Raw genomic sequence first — 26,842 nt, forward strand, 5'->3', positions numbered from 1 at the left:
AGTCTGTTGTCTTCCTTAATCCACTCTTCCTTTTATCATTTCTCTCTCCTTTTTTTTTCTTCTCCCCTTCCCCATTTCACTATTGGGTGAGATGGATTTCTATATACAACTGAATATGTATATGTAGTCTTCTCTCTTTAAATCAATTCCAGTGGCAATGAGGTTTAAGCATTACCTTCTATCTCTGCCCCCATATCTCCTCCACTAGACAAGTTCTTTTCCTTGAGAACAATTTTTCTATCTACCTTCTCCCTTCTCCCAGTGCATCCCTCTTTCTTAACCCCTTCATTTTTTTGAGATTATTCCAACATAATCAACACATACCATGCCTTCTGTCTATGTAAACTCCTTTTAACCACCATAATAATAATAACATTCTTAGGAGTTACATGTATCACCTTCCCATAGAGGAGTGTAAACAATTTAACCTCATTGACTCCTTTATGATTTTTCTTTCATGTTTACCTTTTTATACTTGCCTTGAGTCTTATATTTGAATATCAGATTTTTTATTCAGCTTTGACATTTTCATTAGAAATGCTTGAAAGTTCTCCATTCCATTAAATAACCATTTCCCCCCTAAAGGATTATACTCAGTTTTGCTGGGAAGGTTATTCTGCATAGCTTTTAATCACATCTCTTTTGCCTTCTAGAATATCATATTCTAAGCCCTCTGCTTGTTTAAAGTGAAAGCTTCTAAGTCTTATGTGATTTTGACAGTGATTTTGACTGTGGCTCCATGATATATGAACTCTTCTTTTTAGCTGCTTGCAAAATTTTCTTTTACCTGGGATTTCTGGAATTTAGCTATAATGTTCCTGGGAGTTTACATTTTGGAATCTCTTTCAGGACCTAGTTGATGAATTCTTTCAATTTCTACTTTATCCTCTGGATATAAGATATTGAGACATTTCTTTATAATTTTTTGAAATATGATGTCCAGAATCTTTTTAATTTTATCATGGCTTTCAGGTAGTCCAATGATTTCTAAATTATCTCTCTCAATTGTTTTTCCAATGAGATATTTCACATTTTCTTCTACTTTTAAATTATTTTTGATTTTGTTTTTTTGTTCCTTGATTTCCCCCAGAGTCACTGCCTTTCATTTGCCCAATTCTAGTTTTTTGTTTTGTTTTGTTTTGTTTTTGCTGAAGCAATTGGGCTTAGGTGACATCCCCAGAGTCACACAGCTAAGAAGTGTTAAGTGTTTAAGCTTAATTTTGAACTCAGGTCCTCCTGACTTTAGGACTGGTGCTGTATCCATTGCATCAACTAGCTGCCCCTAATTCTAGTTTTTATTTTCTTCACTGAGCTCTTATACCACTTTTTTCCATTTGGCTACTTTTACTTTTTAAGGAGTTATTTTCTAAGATTTTATGGATTTTTATACTTCCTTTTAAATTTGACTTTTGTCTTTTAAGAAGGTTTTTCTTTAGTGAATTTTTTTGCCACTACCATTAGGCTAATTCTGTTTTTTTTTTTTTTTTCTTCCATATTTTTTGTCTGTGCTTCTTTTACCAAGATATTTTTCTTGCTTTCCTCAATTAATTTAAATTTCTTTAATCTTCTTGTACCATTTTCATTTCTTTTCCCAATTCTTCCTCTACTACTATTATCTCTTTCTTTATTTTTTCCAGAAATTCTTATTATGCTTGAGTTCAACAAAGGTCTTGAGGCTTTGGTTGTAGCTATTTTCACATTATTGTTTTCTGAGTTTGTGGCTTGATCTTCTCTGCCACCAATGATCAAGCTCTTTTTTTTTTGTTGTTTGCTCATTTTTTCCAATCTAATTCTTAACTTTGAACTTTATATTAAAGCTGAACTATACTCATCTGGAGGTGGAGGACTATCCCAAGGTTCAGGCTTTTTCTTGTTACTTTCAGACCTAGGGATAAACTAGATCTGCAAGTTTTCAATGCTTCCAACATAGTATGACCCAAGGAGAGATGTGATTACTTTTCTCTTGCTTCAGTTTCCATGAAAAGCTCTTTGTTCCCCCATAATTGCTAGCACTAGTGATGTTCTTGGCTGTAGAACTATGACCAAGACTCCTGCTTTCCTGAAGCCATTTTGTTAACATTCCTCTCCTTCCTGGAACTGTGACCCAGAATTGCATGTAAGCAATAAAGTAGCCAATCAGTGCCAGGGGTACCAAATATCAGTAAAGAGACCCTTTCTTTCTTTCTGTCTAGTTGTTTGACCCTCTTATCATTTCTGAGTTGAGAGCTCCCAAAGCTGCTACAGCTGCCCCTTTGTTGCAACTACATTGTGAACTATGGATAAGATCTCCACCCTAGTGTTACAAATTTTTCCTAATAACTTCCTAAATTTTTGGAGGCCAGAACAAGTCTGAGCTCAATCTTTTATTGTGTCTGCCATTCCAAAATTCAGTTTGAGGCATTGCTTTAAAGATTTTTGGAGGGAAATGTTTCAAGAGTTCAGTTGGGTCCCTGCCTATACTTTGTCATCCTGGCTCTGCCTCCTACACCCATATTTTCATTTAAAATGAGGAAGAAAAAAATAATTTAAAAAAATTACTACTTTTTGACTCTTAAAAACTTACAAATGCTTATAAATGATAATTTTCTAATTAAGAAAGAAACATTTACTTGCAGTTTTTATACAATAGAAATTTTCTTTTAGATAGAACCTGCTAAATATTGGTAGTCAGTGTTTGTAATGTATGTGTGTATGTATCAATGAGTTTTTCTCATGTTCAACAACTAAACAGAGTTTTATTTGTCTTTAGTACAAAATATTTGAGAACTCAGTGCTTTACAAAGTAACCATTAGCATAACAATTGTTGAAAATCAGTAATTTTGTTTCTATAAGTAAATAGAGCAAGGATCGATAATCCTTTTAGTCTTCCATGTTTCAATTTGATTTTTATGGAAACTGAGGCACAGGATGAGAAGTTGAGAAAAGGCTTTTTATCATACCTTTATCTAAATCTTTTTGTAGTTCTCAGAGATCCTGAGAAGGATTTGCCTAGACCAGGGGATGATAGAAATTAAAAGGAATTTTCTGATCACATAAAGTTAGACTGAGAAACTCAACTGGCAGGAAAGAAAAGAAAGTATTAAAAAGAGAGACTATAAAATTTCTTTAGTGACTGGTTTTATCTCTGTGTGTCTACATCCCAAAGAACTAAGGCTGGTCGCTGAGTTATAAGATCATCAGTGACCTCCTGCAGGAAAGTTACTACAATATGAGTGAAGATCAAATGATGATGCCAGGCAGCAGAAACAAAGATTCTCAGTAAAAAGCAAAGCAAGAGGAATGGACAGCTCATACCATGTGAGAGAACAACTCAAATCAGAAGACCCTTGTACCATCAACAGTTACTTAACTGATAATATCTCCAGAGAACATCAATGGTTCAGTGATATTGGAGGCATTAGTTTCTAGTTATTATATGCACATAAAATCCCTCCATTCAATCGCCCATTTGTATTCTTTGAAAACACACAATATCTCTCACCAGTAATGTGGCAAACTGTGGAAAAGTATAATCCTATGCAGATATGCATGAGACAGGGGAGTGGTTCTTGTCACTAATTTTCTATGTTGTTTGATTAAATGGCTTTTGCTTTGAGCTAATAATGAATGCTCTGAATAGTCCAGTAAAAACAAGCACATTGATAAAGGGCTCATGAAGCCCCTGGAATAACTACCAATCCTTAAAGGTTTCAAACCAGGAGTGATTTTCTAGGAAATCTACAAGTAATATTTAAGATTCTAGGCTGTAATTATCTTCATGGACTTAAAACCATGGACAAGAGGTCTTTTATATCCAATTTGGCCTTAACATATTAGTGTCACTTTACTCATATTTACTAAGTTGAAGTGTAACTTGGATTGGATTGCTACTTTTTCTCACTAATTTAAATTTTTGAAAGTATGCTAAGCATCTAATATCTTCAACTTCTTTGTATGAATTGTAACACTATGGTTTGTGATGAATCTAAATAAATCAAATCCATTTGGCATATAACATCCATTTTTTCTCCCAATAGAGCAAACAACTGCTTCTGATGCAAGACATACTTTTCTCCCTGAACTAACTTCTCTGGTTTATATTTGAGAAGTCAAATTATATTATCTTTAAGAACATCTAGATTTAGGAACAAGAAATGTGGGCACCATGTTCCTACCATTGCTTAAGATCAATATGTGATAAGATCAAAAAGGGAATAAAAACAATTGAATTAATTTGAAAGCTAGGATTGCATATTTGAAACTGTGTAGCATAAGGGCTAAGCAGGAAAAGAATTGGTTCTTTTTGTGTGTGTGTCTGCCACTGATTTGCTATGAATATAGAAAAGCTACTAAATAAATACCTCTGTGACCCACTGTAGAGAATAGCCTTATTAGGATTTTTTAATGTTATAGCCATAAGGGTCTCATGATCTTTGACTATAAAGATATTGTCACGTATGATATCCCTAGGGACATATACAAGATAAAGAAAACTACTCAGGAAAGTAAAAAGCCATAGAGTTGCACTCCTCTACCAACAAAGTTCTGGGCAATTTCTACTCTTTTTTCTTATCAAGGCAATAATCTATCCAACTCCGAATAATAGGCCAAATGACACCAAACAATGGGCCATAGGATTTGACTGCTGCTAGCAAGGATTCTTAGAATGGGAGAGAGGCTGATGAAATCTTCAAGGTGACTGCTTATAGATCCTGCTTTCTGTCACCATGATTCAGATGCTGATGATCAAAATGTGTCCACAAAGATATAATGAATATACTCAATGAGACAAAATATTGATCTTATAAGTCAATTTGTAGTTTTATTTGCCAATTGCATTATTAGAAATATATTGGACAGATGGCACTGTGGATAGAATATCTGAGTTTGGAGTCTGGAAGATTCATCATCTTGAGTTCAAATTTGACCTTAGACATTTATTAATTGTGTGACTCTGGGCAGGGCACTTATCCCAATTTGTCTGTTTCTTCATCTGGAAAAAGAGCTGAAGAAGAAAAAGGAAAACCACTTCAGTATTTTTGCCAAGAAAACTGCAAATGAAGAATCAGAAATAACTGAACAAAAGTTTTAAGATTGGGAATAAATAGGCTGCTGTGAAGGTAATGGGTTGTAGTCTATGTAAAGACAGAAAGAAGGTACTTTCATGGAAGTTGGTTAGACCAATTTATAAAAGGTCCTATTTCTCAGTTGTGTGGGAAACAGAGAAATGAAAATAGGCTGATCTAAATGCCCTCCAAGCTTCCTAGGATCCCTACTATTGAGCATTATGCTTATGGTATGTGGACAAGGAATATAATAAAGGACCAAAAGTAGATTTGGGAGTAACCATAATCAAGGCTGGATAAATGTTAATTTCTCTCAAATAGAACCAATTCTGAGCAATCTGAGAGCAGGGACTGTTTTTGGCTTTTCTGTTTATCGTCAATGCTTAACACAGTACCTGTCACAGAGTAGGAATTTAATAAATACTTCTTGATTTGTTTTGACTTCTAAAAATTAATCCATTGGAACAATTATATTCAAAGAAAAACACAGTTTAGAGACTTAATGCAGCTGGCCCATTCTACCACAATCCTTATCTCCTAAGTTTATGAATCTCATGGAGCTCAATCTCCACAGGAATGCCCTTTATTTTATTCATTAGGAGACTATTTCCCACAAAATGGAGTGAAGATGAAGGTGGTTTAGAAGGATTATTTGTCCTGATCAAGAAAGGCCTGCAAATACTCTCTGGGCCAAGGTAGTTATGCATATCATAGAGAGCATGATTTATACCAGAAACCCTGGGAAGTCCTTTCCTTATTCAGTAAGTTGATTTGGGGAACTTAATGTGCTGCTGGTGGGTAGTATCACTGATTCTATTTGATTCTGGGAGCCAAACCTACAGTTACCACAGGGCCCTTTCTAAAGTATATCCAGCTTTCATTTAACTATGGAAGAACTGGGACTCTGGGTCTATATCACTAGGGCTGGGAAGTCTAGAAGCATCATCAGGAGTTATTAAACACCTTTTATATGAACTCCACTAGGGGCTAAAAGAACAAAGGTAAAAATAACAAAACTCTATCTGTCTTCAAGAAGTTCACAATCTAATCTACTGAAAGACCCAATCCACCAATACTTGAACTTGAGGCAAGGGGTTTGTTTTCCTTTGTTTGTCAGTTGGGTTTGTCTTATCAGGAAATAAGGAGACAGGATTTCAGACTCCTTGAGGATGAGGCAGGGAATGAGTGAATCCAAATAGAGAATCTCAAATAACGATGAGGGGTTTCTTCTCTTTGTCATGGCTAACCTCTCTACCTGTGTTTTTTCCTGTCTTTTCAAGTAGATGGTACCATGCACGAAGCCCAAGGCCTAAGGTTAGGAAGACCTGAGTTCAAATACAGTCTCAGGCTCTGTCTGTGTGATTTTGAGCAGGTCATTTCACCTGTTTGCTTCAGTTTCCTTATCTGTAAAATAGAGATAATAATATCATCTACCTCCTAGATTTGTTGTGAGGATCAAATAAAATAATAATTGTAAAGCAGTTAGCACAGTGCCTGATACAGAATTATACAAATTATTATTATTTCATCCACTAACTTATCTAATTAACTATTCTCTCTCTGCCTGTCTGTCTGTCTCTCTGTTTGTCTCTATCTCTGTCTGTCTGTCTCCTTCCCCTCTCTTCTGTTGCCTATGTGTTAATAGCCTTCCCTATCTGTCTATGTGTGTCTGTCTGGATGTTTGTCTCTGTCTCTGTCTCTCTTTCTATTTACTCTTTTCCTTTCTACTACCTACAAATAGGTCTATCCTACTATCCTTTAAATTTTTTTCCTCTTTATCCTGCCATCTTCTCAAGCTATCATTTCCTATCTTGACTGCATTTCACTATCAAATGAAATATCAAATTTTTACAAATTTGATTTTTTTTACAAATTTTTATAAATTTACTTATATATACAAGTATATATTATCAACTATATACTTATAAGTAAATATATCCTTATTTACCCACTCCTTTTCACCCCTACTCACTCTTTAATCTCTTGCAAACTGGCTTCAGATCCTACCATTCTTGAAAATGTTCTCTCAAATGGACTTCTTAAATGCTAAAAATGCTGTAGTTATCTTTTTAATCTCTTCACAGCTTTTGACATTGTTGGTCACCCCTTCTCTTGGATATTCTATTCCTTGGGCTTTCATTACATGTTTCTTTTGGATTAAGGTTATTCCGTTATAGTCTCTTTGGTGCTTCATTATTTATTTCCTGTCCCTTAGATGGGTATGTTACTAAGGCTCTGTCCTGAACCTTCTCTCTTTACAATTTTTTCTATGATGATCTTATCTGCTTTCCTGGGTTCAGTCATCACCTTTATATAGAAGATTTCAAAAACTATATAGAACAGCCTAATCTCTCCTCAGAATGATAGTCCTACTTCTCAAACTGCCTGCTAGATATTCCCTCCTGTATTTCCTCCTACAGAGGATCCCTTGAACTTGTCACATTACTGCTTCACCTCTTTTAGGGATCATAGTTTTCTAAATGATATCCATTTTCACAATTTTTTTGCATGGTATTATTTTAATATCTGCTTAATTCCCTTAAAGGATCTATCTTGGGCCTTCTTTGGTTTTCATTTTACATCTTATAGCCTATCAACTTCATGAACTGCCATGGTTTCAATGATCACTCCTATGCTTAAAATTTCCGTATCTATAGACGCACTTTCAACCTCTCCTCTTGACTTCCCAGTCCCATATTTTCATTTATTTATTAGAAACTCCAATTGGATGTCCAACAGTCCTATAAAATCAATAGGTTCAAAACTGACAACAGCATCTTTCTTCCTAGATGACACCAAAAGACTTCCTTATCTCTGTTGATGACATCACCATCTTCTCAGTTTCTGAGGCTTGAACTGAAGAATTTATTTTATAGCCTTCCCCCACTGTAGTCCCCAAAATACAATTAGGTGTTACATGCCATCAATTCTACTGCAAGATTATTTTTTGTATATATGCCTGTTCACTTTTTCAACTTCTAACTGTAATAAGCTTCTTCTTCTTCTTCTTCTTCTTCTTTTTTTTTTTTTCTGTAATAGGCTTCTAATTGGCTTTCTTTCCAGTTTCTCCCATCTTTAATCCACCTTTCACTCTGGTGCCAAAAGTCTGATTATGTTCCTCTCTTTTTCAAGATATTTAAATGACTTTTCATTACTTAGAGAATAGAACATGATTTCTTTATTCTGGCTTTTGAGGCTCTATTCTTGTGAGGTGCTAGACCATAAACACAATTTGAGAGAATATACAACAATAAAGTTAATTTGGGAAACGTAACAAACATAAGCAATGTTTGAAGATTTTTATGAAGGTGAAATTGGGGATAGGAGGTCTCAGGAAAAACTTCATATAGTCAAGGACATTTGACTTGAACTTTAAAAATCAGATTGCAACTGAATTATATAGTGCTTTGAAATATGTTAAGTTCAGGACATGCATTATATTTTAATATTCTAAATATTTTAAAGATGAAGAAAGGAAGGGTACAAAAGGCTAATGCCCTGTCCTTAGCTATGGAGCTAAGTGACTAAAGAGATATTCCAATACAAGTCTCTTGACACTAGTTCTAGATTCAGTTCCTTGTTGTCTCAAATGGGGTAGGAATTCTATAGACAAAGAGAGGAAGGGAAGAAGTTTTAAGTGATGTGTTTGGTAATTAGTGACCTTTACTGACCTGGCTGGATGCTATGGTAATTGTGATAAGCTTTGAAAGAGTGATAGTCTTATTTATATACTCTAGTGAAGAGGGTTCACAGAAGCCCAGAGTTTTGAATTACCTGTCAGGTTATAAAATGATATTATAAAATATTTCTGACTTTAATAACTTAGTAAAATCAATTTGTTAAATTTTTTTAAAAAACAGGTCCGTGGGTATTGATGACAAATTGGAAAAATGAATCTCAAAAGCATGGAAAATGGAGAATATTTGGGTTGAATAACAATGTAAAAACAGAAAAAAGGGTAATAACAAAACTCCATGGATGTGAATTATTCTAGTGATATAGTTTTGAACTCCCAACTTCTTTTCTTCAGGAAAATAATTTACCTCAATATGTGCATATATATATATATATATGTGTGTGTGTGTGTGTGTGTGTGTGTGTGAGAGAGAGAGAGAGAGAGAGAGAGAGAGAGAGAAAGAGAGAGAGAGAGAGACAGAGAGAGAAAGACAGAGACAGCGAGACAGAGAAACAGAGAGACTAGAGAATATATATTATCTGCAACAATTGCCAGAAGACTGGTGAAGTTGTCCACTGAAGAAGACCACAAATGGGGCCATAATAAGAAAAATAATCATCAGAATACATGGAAAATATTACTAGGAAGGGTAGAAAATTTTGCCTTTAAAAGTGAATATAATCATAACATGTCATTGACAGAAGTTGTTTATTTACTCAGCAATGTTTATTGAAAGTCTGACTATAGAAATCATGTTAGCAATGTATCCTAAGCAGTGGCTAGGAAGATATGAAAGGCACAGTCCATCTTTGCCCTCTGGGAGTTTATTATCTAGTAAATCAATGATCTGAAAAATATCTGGAGTCTCATTTTCAAAGCTCCTCTTTTTGTTTTCTTCTCCAAAAACTCTCATTTTCCCTCCTTAAGTTATTTCTTTGGTTGGTATGTAACTTAATTGTTAATAAACCATTAGAGTTGGCTATATTGGTTTTCTTATATAATCAGGCAAGAGTACAGTTTTAAATGTTAGACCTCAAAACAGTATTTTCCAAAGTAGCTCATTTCTAGTCTCCCCACATTTCATAAAAACGCCTTTGCCACTAATTTTTAGCAAGGAATTCTTTCATGAGATCCAACTTTACATGAGTCAACATGAGAATCAGATCCTGAAACATTTTGGTCTCATGTCATATGGTATGCAAGGTCACATAAACCTTTTCATCTTCCCTTTTTCAATTTACTATCTTCTTCAACTCACCTTCCTCTTCTTCTTCATTATTATTGTTTATATTGTAGTCATCATTATTTTCATCCAAAATTTACTTTCATCTTATTTATTTTTCTAATGTTAATTAGATGAAATTAGATCATATCAAGATAATGAATATAACCAGGAACTCAAAGAATACTTACCTAAGAATCTCCTTACTGGTAGAGATTAATTACTTAACTTTGTATTGCTAAATGTGGGGTACAATTGGCGATAGCTTGAAAAAATGAAAGGTCTTACATTTTTTGGCTTTAAGTTTAAAGAAAAAAGGCTTATATTTCTAAATTCTATTCAGAAAGAGTTCCCTGTAGGGAGAGAAAGATTCTGGGAAGAAGTTGTTATGTAGAGGAGCTGAGACCTTGATTATGTCCTTGTACTCAGATTCAGAACCAGTGACTTCAAGGAATTTTTCTTGCATGAAATCTGAAATTTCTGGAAAAACTCAATCCCAAGTGGGAGATTTCATTCCCTCCCTATATTATTTGGTATATTCTCATTGGTATAACGTCTCTGATTTTCTGTTTGCTATCAGCTTTGATAAATGAATTTATATTATATTATCTGTATATGGTCCCTATATAACCAGCCTTTGTTAAAATGGCATGTCCACCTGTCATTCTTAACTCTTTTCTCTTTCAACCCCATCTATCTTTAATATTGCCAAGGCATATTGATTTTATTTTGATAACATCCCTCATATATGTCATCTCATCTTTTTCTGATACTGCCCTTATCACCTCATACCTGGACTATTATGAGAGCCTGCTAATTGGTCCCCTGCCTCAAATCTTTTCCCACTCCAATCCATCCTCCATTCAGCTGTCAAATCAATCTTCCTAAAATGAAGATCTAACTATATCACCTGTTACTTCCCCATTCAGTAAATTCCAGTGATTTTCTGTTGTCCCCAGGATCAAATATAAAATCCTCAAATATAAAAGTCTTTCATAACCTTTGTTAGGTAAAAGTAACAAACACAATTAAGAACTAGATATAGATATAGATAAATATCTATGTGACATATATAAATATAGATAGATTAATAAACATATACAGTTATATATTAATACTTTAATATTTAACTGGATTTCCATATATGTATATGTATTTATATATATACAGACACATATGTGTGTGTGTATTTCACAGTTTACACAGATATCAGAGTATGATATCAAATGATCTTTAATAATGGAGTGCACCAACAACTGGCAGAATAAGAAGGGGCTTTGTATAGGAGATGGTACCGAAAAGGACTTGGAATGAAGCTAGTGTTTTTATGAGCTAAAAGTGAGGAAGAAGAGCATTTCAACTATAACAAAACTTTGGCTCATGCTAAAATCATCTAAGGGAGAGGCAGTTCCCATGTAGATACTGCTTCTGAGAGGACCGGTGCATTATGGACCTTCTTCATTGGCCTACCAAAGAGGTAGGAGTTGCTTCTTTCCAATGGATGTACTTTGTGGAGCAAATGAGAGGAATGAGGACATAGAAGACCATTTGAAACTTAAAGCAATTCTTTCTATCTTTCTTTCTATCACTTCATGTGGGAGTGTTCCAAGGTTTTCGCATTTGTCTAGTTTCATATTTTAAATTATTCTAGCTTGCATCAGAATTGTGACAATAAGTTATGAGGGAAATGTTGGAAGGATCCAGTCTATCTGAATTGTACTAGCTCATCTTTTTTCCAATCCTCCATCACATGGACAAAGAAGCTACTAATAAGCATCAAACATGATTTATGAGCTCTTGACACTTTTCATTGTTTTTAAGCTCCAATAATTTCCCTATATCAGAGACATTGAACCATACTTAGGTTCAGAGATGCTGGAGTTGACTTGATTTAGTTTCCAAGAGCCAAATGTTAAATTTTCAGTGTGAGCATTTACTACTCAGAAATCAGTAATACTACAAATGAAAACTTGATTTATTATTTTGTTGATTTCTAGACTTAAGAAAATTATGTAGAAAATGTAAGCAATGCATAATAAATTTTAAAATGCATTCCAACATACCATTTCCCCCTAGAGAGCAAGTTGTTAAAAATTTACAAGCACACCACTCTTTATCCCCCCTTCACATGGTGATGAATACCTTCAATACTCAGGAAGGGTAATACTAGCATTTTAGACTTGAAAGGAATTTTACAGATCATCTAACTAATCTCATTAATTTTCTAGATGAAAAAGTAAGATCGAAAGAATTTAAGTTACTTATCAGGGTTACATAATTATAAGAGGTAGAATCAAAACTTGAACTCAGGTCTTTTATCTTTCAGCTCTTGAGTTATGACCACAAGACTTTGATACATGTCCCATAGCTTCACAAACTTTTTTTTTTTGCTTTTCTTATTATACCATGAATTTTTCATGAATTCTATATGGCATATAATTAGAAATAAAAATGGTAATTCTCCCCCTAAAGTAACTTAATAACAATTTCAAATGCCGGAGGGTTAAAAATTAGATTTAAGGATAGCCAGGGAGAAGTGCAAGAACATGAAACTTTTTTTTAATGCAATATGTTATTTTATTTTTGGAAGTGGAGATTGAAAAAGGCAAAGGTATTCCCTTAGGAGTAGCTTGTCATTTAATCATGAACATCTTTCTATTTTGTAAATGATTACAGGCTCATTATTCACTTAGCTTAGTGAGACTTTCCTCTCAGAAAGATGAATTCCTAGGTCATATCAACATGACCATGGTTGGTTCAGTAAATTTGGTAAGTCATAAATAATAATAATAAAAACTGAAATTTATATGTTTTACATACCTCATCTTATTTGGTCCACAATAGTAACAAGAGGTAGGGATCACAAAGACTACTTCATTTTTCAAATGAGGAAATTGAGGTATAAAGATGCTAATGACTGCATAAGGTCACTGTTAATAAAAAGAATGCAAGAATTTGAATGTTGATCTTCCTAAAACAAATCTACTATGCCACAGTTACTTCTGGGATTTTGATGTATTTTGATGGAATTCCAAAGAGAAAAGCTTGATAAGAGTAGTATCCTAATCCCTGCAACTATATAAATCAGACTAATATTTCCTTAAAAGGTATTAAGGATCATCCTTAAGATTTGATTGGCTTAGAGAACTAAAAGCTCAAAGTATTAGCTTAATTTCTTCATCTCCTGAGTACAAAACAGTCTTGAGGAATTCTAGAAATGCGCTTAGATGATTGATTGGCTCAAGATTATGATAAATAACTCAAGCAAGAAAGCTTCTTTCAGCTGAATCAACTTAAGGCATCCTCAATGCCTGTCTTTGTTGAAAATCCTTTTCTTTCTATGTCTAATTCATCTCTTTTGTTAACCATTGAATGATCCCTCAGTGTCTTATTTTGTTCCAACCATGTAAACAACTAGGGAAATGGTTTGAATTAGGCCCTCCACAGAACATCAAGCTTGTTTTTAAATGTTAATTTCTGCCATCTTGTAAACAAGTTCATGCATATCCTACTTAGTTTTCATATCAACTTTAGCTATGAAGGAAGTTTATACAGAAGAGTAAAAAATGTTTGGTCAAACATTTTAAAATATTTACCTTGTATAGAGTATAGCCTGAAATCCATTTTGTTTTCTCTCTCAAGGGGATCTCTAACCTAAGATACTCAGATAGACAGACAAAAGGGAGCGGACAAACATTCTTAGGACATAGAACCAACTATTGGAGAAAATTTGTTATACCACTGAACTCTTCAATGTTTATTTTGCATTAATGTTCTAGAAATGTATTGCACTGAGAAAGGTAATTTGATTTTATTAGTACAAGGGATGGAAAAAATTATTTTTCCTTTATCTTAATGTAATCATTGTAATGCCAGAGAAACTGAGGCAAGATAGAGATTAGGGAGTATTTAATAATTTATTTAAAAGGGAGAGATTTACTGGGACCAAATGGATTCATGGTTTGGTCCCAGGGCTGAATGAGATTATCATCTCCAAGAACTCAGCAAACAATGTGAGCTCTCAATGACCTATATACACATGGTTCAGATTCAGGGGGTAGACTGAGACAGGGGTGGAGTCAGGGTGCTGAGAGTGGGAACGAGACTCTGACAGGGTGGGGTGAGCCACAGGAGAGGGGGATGACATGATAGGAGGAGGCACCTGGAGAGGAGAGGGGAGAGGCATCTTGATAAGACAGTATCTGATATTCTGATAGATTGGGATTGGGAGAGGCATTCTAATATTCTAAAACATAAGATGTTTTATCATTATCAAATATTCTGATTAAGAGGAAGGAGTGGTTTCTGCCGGACTGAGCAGAACTATTAGGGAAACTGAGTCAGAACAATAAAGGAGAACTGCAGCATAACATCATATCTTGCTATCTGTAGATCCTAATGCAGACCATTTTTTCATTTAAGACTCAATTATGATTTTGCTAAGATACTACTGAAAACTACATTTTAATGTTTCTATTGCCAGTAACAATAGTTTGGGTCACTAAATCAAAATGTTTATAATACTTTTTCTTAAGAAAAGAGAGGCTTGTAATGACATATTAACCTTCCAACATGTAGAAGGTATAAATAAGTGTGAACATAGAAACAAGTGGAATCAAATTTTTTTCCTATCTTTTAGCTAAGGAAGTATTCAGACTGTAAATTGGCCTGGGTGAGTTCCCAGTATGCTTCATCTAGTACAATAGCCAGACTCCACAACCAGAATCTGCTGAATCCTGGTAATAGAAAGAAATTCAAACTTATTTAAAGAAAGATCCTGATAAAACTCTTGAAACAGGAATTTGGTCGTTTATATTCTTTATATGTTTCTAGTTATAGGACCATAGAAGGAAAGTGATCATTGAGTCCAACATCCTCATTATACAGATAAAGAAAGTGAAGTACTAACAGGTTAAGTGATATAATATATATGGTATTAGTAGTATTGGTACAGTACAGTCACCAACACAGATATTGTGTCACATTCAGTTAATATCAGACTTTTGAGACAGCTTGTTCCTGGGGAACTATTGATGGGACAGCAAGGTGGCATGGTAGATAGAGTACTGAAGCTGGAATCAGGAATACTTATGTTCCTGTATTCAACTTTGGCCTCCGACACTTATTAACTATATATGACTCTGAGCAAGTCACTTAATCCTCTTTGCCTCAGTTTCCTCATCTGTAAAATGAGCTGGAGTACTTTGCCATTTTTTCCTCCTTCACAAACCCAAATGAGGTTACAAGAGTCAGACATGATTGAATATTTGATTGAACAAGAACATCACAATAAAAATCACACTTTCTTGGGTCTCTCAAGTGTTAGTACCTTTTTTAGCTTTTTATTTTCAAAATATATGCAAAGATAGTATTCAACAGTCACCCTTGCAAAACCTTATGTTTCAAATTTTTCTTCCTCCTTTCTCCCCACTCTTTCCTCAAGACAACAAGTAATCCAATAGATGTTAAATATGTGTAATTCTTTCATATATAGTTCCACAATTATCATGCTACACAAGAAAAAAAAATCAAAAAAAATCAAAAAGGAAAGAATGAGAAAGAAAACAAAAAGCAATCAAATAATAGCAAAAAGGTGAAAATACTATGCTTTGATCCACATTCAGTCCCCATAGTTTTCTCTCTAGATATAGATGGCTCTCTCCATTACAAGTCTATTGGAATTAATCTGAATCATCTCATTGTTGAAAAGAGCCAAATCCATGAGAGTTGATGATCACATAATTTTGCTGTTGCTGTATACAATGTTATCTTGCTTCTACTCACTTTACTTAGCATCAGTTCATGTAAGTCTTTCCAGGCCTTTCTGAACTCATACTGCTTATCATTTCTTATGGAACAGTAATATTCCATTAACATTCATATACCATAACTTATTCAGTCATTCTCCAACTAATGGGCATCCACTCAGTTTCCAGTTCCTTATTACTACAAAAAGGACTGCTACAAATAATTTTGCACATGTGGGTTCTTTTCACTTTTTTGTGATCTCTTTGAGATCTGCAAACCCAGTAGAAACACTGCTGGATCAAAGAGTATGTGTAGTTTGATAGCCCTTTGGGCATAGTTCCAAATTGTTCTCCACAATGGTTGGATCAATTCACAATTCCACCAACAATGTATTAGTGTTTCAGTTTTTCCACATCCCCTTCAACATTTATTATTATCTTTTCCTGTCATCTTAACCAATCTGAGAGGTATGTACCTCAGAGTTATCTTAATTTGGTTAGTGCTTTTTTGAGACAGGTGGCAACTATGCCAGAAATTGATTCTTCCAGCCCAGACTGTGGAACCTACTTCCTCCATTAGCCAATACAATAAGTATCTATCTAGATTTATGATTTTACCTGGTTTACCAAAGATTATACCTGCTACTAGAGAGATATGGCCACTGGAATTCAATAGTCACTAATCTGGTAATAGGAATGAAGATCCTAGCAAATCTTTTCATGGATCTGAGGTCCAGAATGCATAGTTGGCTTATGAAAAAAATTTTGATTGGGCAGTGTTATGGGCCAGAACTTGAAACAAGGTACTAAGTTGAATTACTAAATGGAATTGAAGAGACAATGGTTAAATCTAGTTTAGCATTGATTTAATCCTACAACAAATAATGGTTTCCTAGTGATATAATGATTGGTATATACTCAGTGTGGCGCATATAAGGGAGAAGCTCTCAGAGCCAAAGGCACAAGTGCTCTAGAAGCTCTCAGAAGCTGAGACAGATTCATTCCATCTTCCACCTTTGTGATGGCTGGAGGCTGAAGTACAAACCTATGGAGTCGGGGAGATTCAGAAGCCAGAGAAGGCAGGAGGGAGCTCAAGTTCTCAGAACTAAGGAGAGAGATAGGCCTCCAGAAAAACTAGCCAAACCCCAAGTGAGGCAGACAAGACCTTGAAGGAAACAATAAAAAATTTGGATTTCAACCCTTGGCTGCACTTGTGGTGATTACTGAACCAAAAGGAATGCTGCCCCAAAGAGACCCCAAGGAAACTTCAACAGAGATCATAACAAAGCAGAAAAAAAAAAATCTTCCCTTATATTCTTAGGCAATGGCCATGAGTCTGGCCTAGAAATCTTTAAATCTTGAAAGAACAGGTCTAGACAGTCAAATGCTGTCCGCTTTACACTTTTCTTTGTATCAATTGCTCTGCCTGGCTTCAACTTCATGGAACAAGCTGGCCCTCTCAGAAGAAACTCCTCACTTCTTATCTCAATACTACACTGCTAACTCAAGCTTTGATTGACATCACCTCTGTCAGTTGTCTCTCCCCTTTGATTGGAGGATTAGAGGGTGTGGTACCAAATTCCTCCCAATGCCTTCCTTTGAAGAAGACAGAAAATGTACTCTCAGTTCACTCCCCTTTGCATCTGCTGCTCTACCTGATTTTATTTCCATGATTAATAGATATAAAATGCTCCCAGGCAAGTGTCCCCTACTGTCTTCCTTCCTTCCCCTCCTTATGTTTTCTTGTCTCTTTCTGTGAGCTTTAGATTGTGAGAAACTTGAAGACAAGAGCTGTTTTTCTTTGATCATATCTCTACCACTTAGCATGCTGTTTGGTACACAGTTGGTGCACCATTTATTGAATTGGAATGGTGAGGACTAATGGAAGAATTTTGTCAATATTTTTCAATTTAGCTGTTTGTAGGTAATGTTACCAATCATCAGATACATCAAATGCTAAACAACCAGGTGGGAGCCATTACAAGAACAGCAGAGATGAGGGATTGGATCTACTGCCAATTAGAACATTGAAGTGGCAATGTTATGTTGTGCTGGGTATGTGATTATATGATCCTTATAACTAAGGATAAAGCAGCTATACCTGCCCAACCAGGTTCCTTGTACCAATCAGTGTGATGACCACGTATTTAAAATCAGCCAGAGTCAGGAATTCAGGTCAAGAGAAAAACCTTCAATCTTTATTCTTTTTGAGGTGAAGGGGGATTTGTGATAGCAATATGGGCAGCTGCAACAGGAAGCCAGCCAGCAGAGGAGAAGGGGGATTACAGGTGAAGGGACAATCGGAAGTGAAGGGGGGTTGCAATAGCAATGTGAGCAGCCGTGTCAAGAAGCCAGCCAGCAGTCTCTCTTTCCGCTTCCCTTTCCACTCCCCTGCCTCCACCCACTATAATCGTCATTTCCTATACAATACATCAAGACTTGCATAAAGAGTAGGCGGGGTACATTCTTTCTCCAAGTATATATATTAATAGAGTATGGTCCAATTACTATTTAGCCTCATGTGCTTGGGATATCAGTGCATCAACTCAAGCCTCAGCCCATTACTAGTCAGAGCATCCACTGAACCCAAGAACCCTTAATATGTCTCCCCCCTGGCAAAAGAGCACTCTTCCATCTCAAGGTAAGAAGTTTCTCCAGTGCTAGTGAATAGCTGCATCATCAAACATCTGATTGCCCAGGCCAGAAGCCATAAAAAATCATTGCTACCAAAGAAGAAGAGTATTCTTTGCTCCCATCCAGTTTTTGAACAGTCTTACCTGAGAAAAATAGATTATTTTTATACATGATTCTGACTGACCTCCATATTTACTTATTTCTTTCCCAAAGAAGAGACATCTTTGGACTCAAGGACTATTTTCTCTCAGATATCTCCTTATGTGCTAGAGAAATAACTCAGGTCCTTTTCAATTGGTAAACTCCCTTTTCTTTGAGAGGGTTCTGACAACTTCCCATAAATGACTTAGAGGGCCAAAGTATGCTATTCTTAGTAGATGCCTTGCTTTTTAATACTAGGGAGAATATGAGATTGTCACCATATAATTATGATGAATGTGTATTTGTTTGGAAGGAAGGGGGTCTACTATCTTACTCTGGCGATTCTGAATATGTGGATAGAGATAAGGGAGAATTCTTCTTTAGTCCCCATGGAAGAAGATGAAATAGGATATAGAAGGAAAAGACACAGAATATAGAAGCAAGAAAAGATTTTACATCATTCCCCAGACATGACTCTCAGTGAAAGAGAGGTTTTAATAGGAAATTAAAGGAAAATTGAGTAAATAGTAGTATTCAAAAAGTCTAGTTATCAATTTAGATCATGCAACATAGATTGCATACTATATGGGACCCTAATGCATGAAATTATTGACTGTGCCCCAAATGTCATTATGTATGTTGTGGTACTGGTATAACTATTGCTGTTTCTGCTCATTGTCACTGTTTTGCATTGAAACCCATGACAAAGTATAAAAATTTAATATTATCCATAGTCAAGATCATTGAGATCTTCTGAGACTTGGTTCTCCTCAAGAAGGACGAAAAAGCTCAAAGATTTCTGCATTTTCCTCTACTCTACATTTTTTATCTTTCTCTTTATGATGGAGTTTGGGATTTGGGGTTATAATTTTTATTTCTTTTTATTTATCTCCTTAGTATTGCTCATATTAGAAGAATTGTCCAGGAAAATCCCTAAAAGCATTTAAAATGTGGAAGGTCCTCTAGAAAATGCTTAGCACTTTGCCACCAAAAGGTATGATAGGATCGGTAGTTATCAGTTCCTTCTTCCCTTTCCTCATCCCAGAGGATGAAAAGACAAAATTAGGACTTGACTGACTCAGGTTTGGGCAAGACTTAAATTGTTCTTCCAATGAGGAAACTTCCTTACGGATTATGGTTGTGTTAATATGGCTTCTTGATCACTTGGAGAGATAGAAAGAAGTTCTCAAATGATAAGTGTAAGTAGGAAAAAGAAAAACTCTTTGGAGAAACTTTCTATGATACATACATTATATCTAAGATAGATAAGAAACTGGGTCATATTTATGTTAGGAACCATTCCTCAATAGAGAAATTGACATTTATGGAGGGGAGGAATATTCTTGACTTTTTTTTTTTCCAGATCAATTTTGTTATTATTTTTTCTAGCTCTATAAAATAATTTTGTGGCAGTTTGATTGGTATGGCACTGAATAAATAGACTGAGTTAGGTAGAATTGCCATTTTTATTATATTAGCTTGACCTACCTATGAGAAATTGATATAATTCCTGTTTAGATTTGACTTTATTTGTATGAAGAGCATTTTGTAATTGTGTTCATATAGTTCTTGGATTTTTCTTGACAGATGGGAAACCAAATATTTTATTTTGTCTACAGTTATTTTAAATAAAGTAATGCTGATATCTTGTGTCAGTTTATTTTTGTATCCTGCAACTTTGCTAAAATTGTAAATTGTTTTGAGTATTTTTTGGATAATTCTCATGTGCAAAGAGTGATAACTTTATTTCTTCATTGCCTATTATAATTCCTCCTATTTCTTTTTCTTTTCTTCTTGCTAGAGCCAACATTTCTAATATTGAATAGTAGCAGTGATAATGGGCATCCTTGTTTCATCCATAATTTTATTGGAAATTTTTCTAGTTTTTCCACATTACAAAAGAGATACTGCTCTTTTTTTTTAAAGAAAGCTCCATTCCTATGATCTCTAGTGTTTTTAATAGAAATAAATGCTATATTTTGTTAAAAGCTTTTTCTATGTGTATTGAGATAATTATATGATTTCTGTTAATTTTGTTATTGATATGGTCAATTATGCCAATGGTTTTCCTGATATTGACAGTCCTGCATTCTTGTTATAAATCCCATTTGGTCATAATGTATTATTCTGCTGTTAAGTTGTTGTAATCTCTTTGCTAATATTTTATTTTAAAATGTTGCATCAGTATTCAAGAAGGGGATTGGTTCATGATTTTCTTTTTTTGTTTGGGATCCTCCTGATTTAGGTATCAGCATCATATTTGTGGCAGAACTCCTTTGCCTATTTTTTCCAAATAATTTATATAATGGTATAATTAATTATTCTGTAAATTTTTGATAGAATTCACTTGTAAATGCATTTGGCTAAGGAGTTTTTTTCCTTAGGGAGTTCATGAATGGCCCCTAAATTTCCTTTTTAAAAATTGGGTTATTAAAGTATTTTATTTGCTTTTCTGTTAATTTGGGTAATTTATATTTCTGCAAATTTCCATCTATTTAAATTAGATTGTCATATTTGTTGACATACAGTGGGGCAAAATAGTTTCTAATTATTGCTATTATTTCTTTTTCATTGGTGGTGAGTTCACTCATTTCATTTTTAATGCAAGTAATTTGTTTTTTTCCCTTTTCTAATCAAATTAATCAAAGGTTTGTCTATTTTTTGGATTTTTTTCATAAAACCAACTCTTAATTTTATTATCTCAATAGTTTCCTTATTTTCAATTTTATTAACTTCTTTTATTTTCAAAAAAATTAATTTGATATTTAATTGAGATTTTTAAAATTAGTTTTTTCCTAGCTATTTTAGTTGTACGCCCAATTCATTGACCTTCTCTTTCTCTATTTCATTCATGTAAGCAGCTAAAGATATAAAATTTCCTCTAAGAACTGCTTTGGCTGCATCCCATAAGTTCTTTCATATTGTCACATTATTACCATTTTCTTAGATAAAATTATTGATTGTTTCTACCACTTGTTGTTTGACCCACTCATTCTTTAGACTTAGGCTATTTAATTTATATTTGGTTTTTATTCAATCTTTGCCTAATCCTTTATTAAATGTAATTTTTATTGCATTGTGATCTGGGAAGGATGCATTTACTACCCTTTCTGACTTTTTGCATTTGATTGTGAGGTTTTATACTCTAATACATGGTCAATTTTTATGTTAGTGTCATATACCACTGAGAAAAATGTATATTCCTTTTTATCCCTATTTAATTTTCTTCAGTGGTCTATCATATCTAAATTTTCTCAGATTCTATTAACTTCCCTAATTTCTTTCTTGTATATTGTGTGGTTAAGTTTATCTAAATCTGAGAGGATGAGGTTGAAGGGTTGAAGTCCCCCTCTAGTATAGCTTTACTGTCTATTTCTTCCTATAACTGGCTTAACTTTTAAAAAAAAATTATAACTTTTTATTGACAGAACCTATGCCTGGGTAATTTTTTACAACATTATCCCTTGCACTCACTTCTGTTCTGACTTTTCCCCTCCCTTTCTCCACCCCCTCCCCCAGATGGCAAGCAGTCTTATACATGTTAAATATGTCACAGTATATCCTAGATACAATATATGTGTGCAGAACTGAACAGTTCTCTTGTTGCATAGGAAGAATTGGATTCAAATGATAAAAATAACCCGGGAAGAAAAACAAAAATGCAAAGAGTTTACATTCATTTCCCAGTGTTCTTTCTTTGGGTGTAACTGCTTCTGTTCATCATTGATCAATTGGAACTGTTACATCTTCTCTTTTTTGAAGAAATTCACTTCCATCAGAATATATCCTCATACAGTATCATTATTGCAGTATATAATAGTCTCCTGGTTCTGCTCATTTCACTTAGCATCAGTTCATGTAAGTCTCTCCAAGCCTCTCTGTATTCATCCTGCTGGTCATTTCTTACAGAACAATAATATTCCATAACATTCATACATCACAATTTACCCAACCATTCTCCAATTGATGGGCATCCATTCATTTCCCAGTTTCTAGCCACTACAAACAGGGATTCCACAAACATTTTGACACATACAGGTCCCTTTCCCTTCTTTAGTATCTCTTTGGGATATAAGTCCAGTAGTACTGGCTTAACTTTTCTAAGAATTTGGATGCTGTACCATTTGGTGCATAAATGTTTATTATCACTATTACTTCATTGTCTATTGGTTCCCTTTAATAAGATGTAGCTTCCTTTCTTATCTTTTCTAATTAGATCTATTTTTGCTTTTGCTTTGTATAAGATCAAAATCACTATCTCTGCTTTTTTTGCTTCAGCTGAAGCATAATATATTATGCTTCAACCTTTTACCCTTACTCTGTGTGTATCACTGTTTCAAATGTGTTTCTTGTAAACAACATACTATAAGATTCTGGTATTTTAGCCCATTCTGTTACCCATTTACATTTTATAGGAGAGTTCATCTCAATCACATTCAGTTATGATTACCAGTTGTGTATTTCCCTCCATCCTATTTTATTTCCTGTATATATTTTTGTTCTCTCTTTCCACCCTCCTTAGTAGTGTTTTATTTCTGACCATTCCCTCCTTCAAACTGCCTTCCCTTCTATTACCCTTCCTCCCTTCTTTTACCCTTTCTTCTTAGTGTTTCTGCCCCTCTATTCAGTCCCTCCCTTTTCTTTCTCCTTTCTCTTCCTATTTTCCTAGAGGAAAAGATAGATTTCTACACTTAATCGAGTGTGTAAATCATTCCATTTTTACAAGAAACTGATAAGATTAAGCTTCAGACAATGCTCATCCACTCTTCTTTCCTTCTATGACAATAGGTCTTTTGGGACTCTTTTAGTGCTTTAATTTATCCTATTTTATCTCCCCTTTCTTTTTCTTCCAGAACAATCCTTTTTTCCACCCTTTAATGGCTTTTACTTAAATATCATCACATCAGAGTCAATTTATACCTACACTCACTGTCTATGCCCCCTCTAACTTGCCTAATAAAAGATACAGTTCTCAGTAGTTATAACTATCATTTTCCCATGTAGAGATGTAAATAGTTTAATATTTAAATAATGTTTTTTTCTCTTTCCTGTTTACCTTCTTATATTTCTCTTGACTCCTGTGTTTGTAGATCAAATTATCTGTTTAGTTCAGGTTTTTTCAGTAAGAAATAATTGAAAGTCCCCTACATCATTTGAAGATATATTTCCTCCCCTGAAAGATAGTGCTTAGTGTTGCTGTTGATTCTTGATTGTAATCCAAGATCCTTTGCCTTTTGGAATATGTTATTCCAGGCCCTCTGATCCTTTATTATAGATGCTGCCAAATCCTAGGTAATCCTGACTTTGACTCCTCAATTGTTGATTTTTTCCCCTTGACAGCCTGCAGTATTTTTTTCCTTGAGATTATAACTTTGGTGTTTTGCAATGATATTTCTTGGACTTTTCCTTAAGGGATCTCTTTCCAAAGGTGTCCAGTGGATTCTTTCTTTCCATGACTATTTTGTCTTCTGGGTCTAGTGTATCAGGGCAGTTTTTCTTGATGGTCTCTTTAAGAATACTATCCAAGCTCTTTTTTTGTTTGTTGGTTTGTTTGTTTGTTTGTTTTGACATTCATGGACTTCAAGTAATCCAATGATTTTTAAATTGTCTCTCCTGGATCTGTTTTCCAGGTTATCTATTTTTCCAATGAAGTATTTTACTTTTTCTTCCAGTTTTTTATTCTTTTTAGTTTTTTTTTTTTTTTACTGATTTTTGATGTCTCATAGAATTATTAGCTTTCATTTGCTAAGTTCTAGTTTTTAATGTATCATTTTCTTCTGTTAGCTTATGTATCTCCTTTTCCATTTGATTAAATCTATTTTTAAAGATTTTTGGGGGGTGGGTTTTTTTTCTTTTGGCATTTGACTAATTGTATTTTTTAAAAGAGATTGTTTTCTTTAATTTTGTTGTTGACTCCCTCTTGCATACTTTTCATTTCCTTTCCCATTTTTTCTTCTGCCTCTTTTATTTGACTTTTAAAATCCTTTATGAGCTCTTCCAAGAAGGTTTTTTTGGGCTTAAGATCAATTCATGTCTCACTTTGACATTTCACATATAGGCATTTTGTCCTCTTCTGAGTTGATGTTTCAGTATTCCCTGTCACCATAATAGCTTTCTATGGTCAAAGTTCTTTTCTGTTTCTTATACATTTTCTTTATTTATTTTTCTTTCCCCCTATTTCATTACTTTTAAAGTGAGCTCTGCTCCTGGAACAAAGGGGACTCCACCCCAAGCTTCTTTGTGTGGCTTTGTGCCTTGACTTTGAGCACAAGAACTCCTTGTGTTTGGTATCTTCCTCACAGCATTTGGGGGAGGGAGGGTTAGCCTGACCTAGTGTGCCTGTTATTGCCTAGTTTACTGGACTGAAAATTTGCCTTCTGTGGTAGGACTGGAGGTTGCCCCAGGACTGGAGGCTTTCCCCTCCATCTATTCTGGTTCTGTTTTATTGAGCCAGGACTAAAGATCTCAGTTGTTGATCCATTGTGATTAAGACCCTTCCACTGGTTTTCCCAGACACCTGTCTGACCTGGGCTGAGCATCTCTTGTATTCCAGTGAGACTGACATTCTTGAAGTCATTCCAACTTATCTTGAACTGGAAATTGCTTCATTCCATCTCTTTGTAGGCTCTGTTATCCCAGACTCTGTTCAGAGGCTTGATTTCCTGCGGTTCTCAAGGGAAACTGGGAAAGCTCAAGCAGCTTCCTGGATTCATTGCATCTTTTTGAAACAAGACATTTTGAAAGGAAGAAATTCAAGCCATCAATAGTTATATGAAAAAAATCATCTAAATCACTAATAATTAGAGAAATACATATTAAATCAACTTTTAGATTTTATCTCATTCTTATTAGATTGACAAAGAGGAAAATAATAATAGTTAAAGGAGTTGTTTAAAAATAGCATTGTGGTGAATCTCTGAATTAACCTCTCTAGAAAGCAATTTGATAGTATGCTCAAAATGTTACAAAACCCACATATACACTTTGTCCTATCTATACCACTACTAGGCTTATATCTCAAAGAGACTTTTAAAAAATAAAAGAACTTTTGTATATAAAAGCATTTATAGTAGTTCTTTCCATAAAAATAGGAAATAAAAAGAAAATATTTTTTCAGAAAATGACTAAGCAAATTATGGTCTTATAAATATAGTAGAACATTATTATACTGTAAGAAATGATAAAATGCATAGTTTTGGAGGAAATTAGGAAATTTTATGAACTGACACAGAGTAAAATGAGCAGATCCAAGATAACAAGAATGACAACATTATAAATAAAATCAATTTTGAAAGATTTTACAACTTTGATCAATGCAATATTAAATACAAGTATCATTGATTTGATAGTTTTAACTCTGTTATTTCAATTTATAATTTTTGTTTAACAAAAAGGAAATATATTTTAAACTCAGTTATCTGAAACTAACATTGGCCAATAAATTTGACCTGAGAACAGACAAGTAGTACAGTAGAGAGAGTGCTAGCCTAGACTCATGAGATCTGAGTTCAAATTCAGCCTCAGACTCTTACTAATTATGTAATCCTGAACAAGTCACTTGATGCTATTTACCTCAGTTCCTCATGTATAAAATAAACTGGAGGAAAAAATAGTGAACTACTCCAGCATCTTTGTCATAAAAACCCCACTTGAGCTGTTGGATATGATGAATCAACTAAACAAGAACAACACCTTTGACCTAAACTCTTGTCTTCATTTGTACTTATTATATACATTCTTCTTTGATTTGATTTGGTTTTGATTCTGTTTTTTTTTCTTTTTTCATTTCACATAATTTATTCTTGAATTTTCAAAATACATTTCTCAAGGCAATATTGAGTTTAGAGGATTTGTATTCATTGAGAATGTGACTTTCAAAAACAAAGTCTATAATATTTTCAATATCTCTAACATTTTTCAATATTCATGTTTTCATATCAACTAGAATGTCATTTTCATATTTACATAAGAAAATGGATTTTAAACAACTTGATATTAGTGAGAATATGTATATGCCCTCAGGGAACTGCCCAAAGAGTTTGTTCCAAGTGAACTTTCTTTCATTCTTCTAATACTGTACACTTTCCAGAAATGACTGAACTCTAATTTTTAACATTTCTACAGAGTTTTGTCCCATTTTCATTGAAATAAATTATTTAAATACTGAGAAATTAAGCACTTGCACAGGGATTATTTATTCAAGGTAGAGAAATTATTTAATCAAAATATAACAATGAACCTCAAGTCAGAATCAGTTATTAGATCACTGTTGCATAATATGAAAATCATTTCTTTGAAAATTTCTAGAAGGACAATTGATAGACATCAAAAATTTCTAATATGCATTAATTAATATAAGAAAAGTTTTGGAAATAA

This window comes from Antechinus flavipes, chromosome 1 (assembly GCF_016432865.1).
Source record: "Antechinus flavipes isolate AdamAnt ecotype Samford, QLD, Australia chromosome 1, AdamAnt_v2, whole genome shotgun sequence".
NCBI lineage: Eukaryota > Metazoa > Chordata > Mammalia > Dasyuromorphia > Dasyuridae > Antechinus > Antechinus flavipes.